This window comes from Pristis pectinata, chromosome 16, assembly GCF_009764475.1.
Source record: "Pristis pectinata isolate sPriPec2 chromosome 16, sPriPec2.1.pri, whole genome shotgun sequence".
NCBI classification, from domain to species: Eukaryota; Metazoa; Chordata; class Chondrichthyes; order Rhinopristiformes; family Pristidae; genus Pristis; species Pristis pectinata.
The window spans coordinates 23,248,644-23,255,649 of record NC_067420.1 but is presented as its reverse complement, the minus strand read 5'-3'; positions in this window follow the sequence as shown (position 1 = coordinate 23,255,649).

The following is a 7,006-nucleotide window of genomic DNA, read 5'->3' as shown; positions in this document are numbered from 1 at the left end:
AGCTGGGAAGCCTCCAAAATGTACAAAGACATGTGAAACCAACTGTAAATAAGATTTGGATCAAACTCAAGTAGCAAATTTAATGAGTACAATGGGCAGAGTGTATTAACAGCAGAGGCAGAGACAAAGACATACAATGGGAAACAACAAATCAGAGATTGGAAGTTCCTTTAACATGATAAAGAGTTTAAGTATTTTAGTTTCACTGTAGGTCAAAGATTCAATAATCCTTTTAGAGAAAAGAACAATTGTTTTACAAGGAAAGGAAAGGAATTTTTTAAGTTTCCATAATATAAATTCTATTTTCAGTCAGTTGATGGAAGCAAATATTTTTCAGCCTTATAGATTTTATCCCTTTGAAATGTATTTGCTTTCTATAAAATCTGACAAAAATTAAATAAAATTATACCTCAAGAATAATCAGGAAACTGATAGCTACTTCAAGAATGAGACTGCCAATTTAAAATATTTGTAAAATGGAAATTTAATGGCAGAATTACTATGTTGTCCCCCACTTCTATGCTTGAGTTTGAATGCCACTGGAATTGATATGTAAACTGTAAAAGGCTGATGAAAAATGGATCTTGGTGTCTCAAAACCAATTCTACTTGGTGTAGATTTCTGACAGCTCCTATATTTTGACACAAGGTGGCAGTCTCACTCAGATGAATCCTGCAGACAGTGCAATGACTTGTCATTTCTATTATGGTGGCTTTAGAATTTGATGCACGTTGCTGGGAAAAGATAAAAGACCTTTCGCTGTGTTCTGTCTGACAGGGAAAGTGATGCCCACACTAAATGGCAATAATGAGAAAATATGCTGTTCCTTTTCACTGATTGTCTTTACTACTAGAAGCATTAATGAGTATAGAAATTCAAAAACAAGCCAATTGAAATGGCTAAAGAGTGAAAATCTTTCCAGTAGCGACTGGGGAATTTTTAAAGAAAGATTTTCAAATGCAAATGATAAACAAATGTCAATGTTTTTTCCACTATAATTGTACAAAAATATGCCTTTATGTGAGCTGACAGCACAGAACCTTATCCCCTGAGGCACTATTCTAAGAGCTGTGGCCAAATAACAAATGGCAAAGAGGCAGCTTTGACTGTCCAATGTGCATTGACATTAGGTATGACTCCGCACAGGCCCCAACTCTGCAAGGAAACAACACGGCCCTAGTGTAGACAGTGATATGTTTAGCAGAGGAGGAGGATAGCATTTTAGGAGGAAACCTGGAAATCAGCCTTTCCCGATAAATTATGGAGTTCTAAATCCATGTCTTGCAGCTTTTCTCTGGAAATTTAACCCATTTGCTTTGATAGCGTCCAACATTTCCTTACCAATGTGCCATACAGGTTTGCTTTCACTTTGTCCAAGGGGCGATGAATCAGCCTTGAACAGAGGTACTACCATGTGCACACACACTGCGTGCTAATGTTATTTCTCCTCTCTACACAAGGACACTTCAGCATCACCAACTCATGCCACTGCTCCTTATTCACCTCACATTTTACACATTTCCCCTTGAACACATCACCTCCCGTCCTTATTCCATCTTCTATTTGTTCACATTTCTCTAATTTCCTCAACAACCACTCAGTAACTTTCCCTTTTGTATTTTCCAAGGGAAAAGTATACAGGATGCCTTGGAGAGGAGCAAAATGGGTGACGGAATCCCAAACACTAACCTTCATCCAACCAGAGTAAGAGGTCCAGGAAATCAGTGGCTCAGCAGAGTTGAGAGTGTCAAGGGAAGGAAAGGCAGGCAGCATATCCAAGCAAGACGCTGGCATATTACATTCATTCAGCTCACTAGATATACAGCAAGATTAACAGCTTCAGCCTCATTTCTCAAGGATGTCACCTGCAAATGTTCAATTCCTACTTCATCACATGCTTCCCCAGAATGGCAAATGCCTCCTGTAGAAGATGATATCTGACGTTGGCCTAAATCCCATGTATTTAGTCTCAGGCACCTCACCCAACTCAGATACCAGCTCAGTCAGTGATATTCAGCATGGGGTGGAGAGTGGGGCAGGTATATTTGCACAACATCAAACAACTGTCCACAGTAGACATCAGCAACTACAAGTTCAGGAGGGAAATTGTTGAAGGGTACACTTATCACCCAACACTACCCAGGACCACAAGGATCAAGGCGTTATGGGCTTTTCAGCTTTTAAAGCTTAAAGACAGCTGGACAGGCACATGGATTGGAAAGCTTTAGAAGGTTACGGGCCAAATGCTGACAAATGGGACGAGCTTGGCTGGGGCATCTTGGTTGGCATGGACCAGTTGAGCCGAAGGGCCTGTTTCTATGCTGTATAACTCTATGACTCCTCCAATAATAAGAAAACTGCTGATCCACAAAAGCCATTGAACAAGCTATTGTAAGGTATTAAGCATTAATGTTGAGCGTGTGGAAAAGGCCACTTATAGCCCGTATGCTGACAATTTACAGGGAATTACCACTCTTCAAACATCTGTGGTCATGGGGCTTAATTTCTATTTCCTTCATCACTGGATTAGCTCAGACATTTCTAACCTTTGATTTGCCCAAAATAAGCTTCAAGCAAACCAAATGAGGAACTCTTAGCAAGATTAATTAGATCAATTCACGAATCATTTATCTAACATAAATTCAAGATTTCTTGCCAGGCAAGTTGCCATGACAATGGAATGCTAGAACAATTTAATGCAGCAGTTATAATTCACTGATCTGTACAGTTCCAACAAGATTTTAAGAGGGCTGTGAGCTTGGAGCCATGATTAGACTGGCTATTTGTTTCACCATGGAGTGCTCAGTGAAGAGATCTAATTGAAATGGTTGTAAGCAGAGCTCCTTCTGTAAGTATTCAATGTATGCCAGAACGCTGTCAGTTAGCCTTCAACTGCAGTTAATTTCTACCAAGTATCAAGAGGAATAAGAGTACAGAAGTATGCAATCATTTGCAGATCTAAAGGTAGGAAGTATGATTAGTAAATTTGTGGATGACGTGAAAGTTGCTGTTGTGGATAGCAAGGAAAGTTGTCCAAGGGTACAGTAGTTTTTAGATTAGATGGAAACTTGGGTGAAGCGTTGACAGATAGAATTTAATCCGGACAAGTGCAAGGTGATACATTTTGGGAAATAAAATAAGGTAGGGAATATACAGTAAATGGTGCAGCAGTAAGGAATGTTGATACACGAAGGGACACAGTCCACAGTTCTATGAAAATGGCAACACAGGTAGTGAAGGAATATGGCATGCTTGCCTTCATAGGTTGGGTCATAGGATATAAGAAAGCTCACCAGCGCCTCTACTTCCTCAGGAGGCTAAAGAAATTTGGTTCGTCCCCTTTGACTCTCACTAACTTTTGCTGATGCACCATAGAAAGCATCCTACCTGGATGTATCACAGCTTGGTATGGCAACTGCTCTGCCCAAGACCGCAAGAAACTGCAGAGAGTTGTGGACACAGCCCAGCGCATCACGGACACCAGCCTCCCCTCCTTGGACTCTATCTTTACCTCTCGTTGTCTTGGTGAAGCAGCCAGCATAATCAAAGACCCCACCCACCCGGGACATTATCTCTTCTCTCCTCTTCCATCGGGTAGGAGATACAGGAGCCTGAGGGCACGTACCACCATACTTAAGGACAGCTTCTACCCCACAGTGATAAGACCATTGAACAATTCCCTTATACAATGAGATGGACTATGACCTCACGATCTATCTTGCTGTGACCTTGCACTTTATTGCACTGCACTTTCTCTGTAGCTGTGACACTTTGTACTGTTATTGTTTTTACCTGTACTACATCAATGCACTCTGTACTAACTCAATGTAACTGCACTGTGTAGTGAATTGACCTGTACGATCAGTTTGTAAGACAAGCTTTTCACTGTACCTCAGTACAAGTGACAGTAATAAACCAATACCAATAAAATTGAGATGTTATGTCGCAACTTTTCAAAACACTGTTTAGGCCACACTTAGTAAATTGTGTGCAGTTCTGGTTGCCACAGTGTTGGAAGGATGTGGTTGCAGTGGAAAGAGTGCACACGATGTTGACCAGGCTGCTGCCTGGATTGGAGAGGTTTAGCACTGGGGAGGGATCGGATAGGCTGGGTCTGTTTTCCCTGGAGCAGAGGAAGCTGAGGTGATCTGATGGGGGTATATAAACTTATAAGAGACATAGATAAGATAGTCAGAATCTTTCTTCCATGGTGGGGGCATCAAAAACAAGAGAGCATAGGTTTAAGGCGAGAGGAAGGAATTTTAAAGGGAATTTTGATTAGAAGTCTTTTTTTTTAATAGAGTGGTTGGTATCTGGAAGTCACTGCCAGAGGATGTGACAGAGTCAGATAAAATCACTCCATTTAAGAGACATTTATTCAGGCACTTAAATAGGCAAGGTAAAGATGGATACAAGCCTAGAGTGTGCAAATGGGATGTGTAGATGGGATAAAAGGTTGGCATGGACATGGTGGGCCAAAGGGCCTGTTTCTGTGCTCTACAACTCTATAACTCTAGGATTCTGGACTGGGAAATTTACAAGTACCTGGCAGCTTGCCATCTTCCCTCATCAAACAGCAATTAAACTCTGATTGACCTCAGGTTCAATTTACACCAGCATCAGTGTCGGTAAACAGTGAGGCTTTGTTGGAAACTATGTCAGAACCCAGGCATTTCCCCGCTCAGACACTAAGGCTACTCACCCCTCTCTCTGTGCTCAGAAACTCTATTCCTTGCTGTATTCATTGATCACAGGATTACGCTACATGCTTTAAGATCCTATGTCTCCTTCCTTACCTCTGATGCCCCAGGTTCCAAAATTCCCATGAATCATTGATCAGTTTCAATACTTCTTTCCACCATTCATAGGGTCCTACTACACTGCAGTGATACTGCTCTCCAATATAAGACTGGTTCACAATCCCAAAATGCTGTATACTTGTCCACCTTCATAGCATCACCATTAATGCAGATAGCTGAAGATTATTGGGATTATACCTATTCCTTATAAGGCTTCATATGAAATGCCACTGAAGATCTCCATCTATCTCCATACCACACCACTGCTTCAAATAAGTCAGAGAAAATCACTTTATTGGAAACACTCAGAACTGATGATAAAATCTTTCATTTGAAACATTGGACTGTTCCTTTATCAACAGATGCTGCCTGACCCGCTGAGAGTTTCCAGCATCTCTGTTTTTATTTCAGATTATTTTGATTTTATTCAGCTACTTTGATTTTTGATAAGATTTTACGGTTCTGCATTCTTGAAATAAATTCAGGAATCAGATACAAGTCAAGCCTTACATCAAAATTTTGACTTTGCTTTAACAAATTAACTAAGAAGCCATAAGGCAGCCTGGAACCAGAATGTTCTCGTGTAAATAAGGCTCAAACAAAGTGTCTGAAATTCATCTTGTTCATTAAAGCAAAACAGGTGAATGGAAATCTAGAGCTCATTTTACACTCCATTCAATAATTCTTTTCATTGACTTCAGTGTAAAATATACTGGTGATTTAAAATGCCCATTGTGTTACTTATAGTTATATACCTCAATGTATATTGGTGTAGCTTGCAAAACCATGCAACCTGCAGAGGTGAACTGAATCTCTGATAAAAACCTCAAGATTTCTGTATCAAACTGTACGTGGGTGGAAATCCCAGAGTTGCTGTCTGATTCAAGGTGAACATGTACAGTTCTGTCAGCTCTGTAGTCAGAAAACTCAGGACAACAAGGTTGTGAAAAAACACCTTGCAGATTCTCACATCATCCTCAGGCCAAAAAAATTCCAAGTTTTCTCCTGCAAAATTACTGGCAGGAGTTTTGAAGTAATTTATCTTTTCTTTTGAATATTGCCCTAATCAAATTGAACAAATTGGGGAAATGTTATTGGACGGTTCCTGTCTTTTAGGTGACAAAGAGAAGTTTGCTGATGCTTGAATATATACAAGAAAATCCTGGAAATACTTGGCAGGTCAGGCAACAGCTGTGAGTGAAAAATAAGGTTAATGTTTCAAATCGATAACCTCCCATCAGGAAAAATTAGACAATTTGCAACCTTTAAGTTGCAGAGAAGGGGGAAGGGTGGAGACCATAAAAGGCAATTCTGTGATTGGGTGCGAACCAAGAGAAAATAATTGGCACCTCCTGGTGTTAGCTGAGAGAGGATGTGAAGACTTGATAATGACAGCTAATCTGTCTGGAGGAAGTGTAAATATCGAGAGGATGATTGAGAACAGAAAATTCATGCTTGAACTGCTCCCACATCATTTCTTTGCTCTCTGTAACCCTCCCCATTGCCTTAAGGCACAAGTCAAAAATGCAATGGAATACCTAACAAGAACAACAACTTGTGCATATATGCCACTTTTCACATAGAAATGCATCCCATCACATTTCATGGGAATCTATCAAACAAAATTTGATGCTGAGCCACACATGTTGGTGTAATAGCAAATACTTGATCCTAGAGGTAAGATATAAAGGAAGAAAGAAGGTGGATAGGACTAGACAGGGAATTCCAAAGTTTCGGCATTGGCAGGTGAAGGAAAAGCCTCCACTGGTGCAGAGATTGAATTAAAGATAACCGAGAGGTAAGAAATGAAAAAGCAGAGTTAACTCACAATTAACTTGAAGAGTCTAGAGAGATAATGAGGAAAGAGGAAGGGGAAATTTAAAAAAGAATTTTAACATGAAATTGTCAGTTAACCAGGAGTCACTGAAGGTGAACAAAGAGAGGAGTGATGGGTGAACAGGACCTGCTGTGACTTAGAACATGGGCAGCAGAGTTTTGAATAACCTCTTGTATATGAAGAGTGGAATGAGAGAAATACTGACCAGGCGTGAATTGGGAATGGCAAATCAGAGAGGTAAAATGGGGATGAATGATGGCTTCTGCAGCTGATAAGTTCACATAAAGCAGAGCTGAGCAATGTTGTGGATGTTGAAATGATAACATGGACATTTGATCTGAAACTCATCACAGGGTCAAATATACCAAGG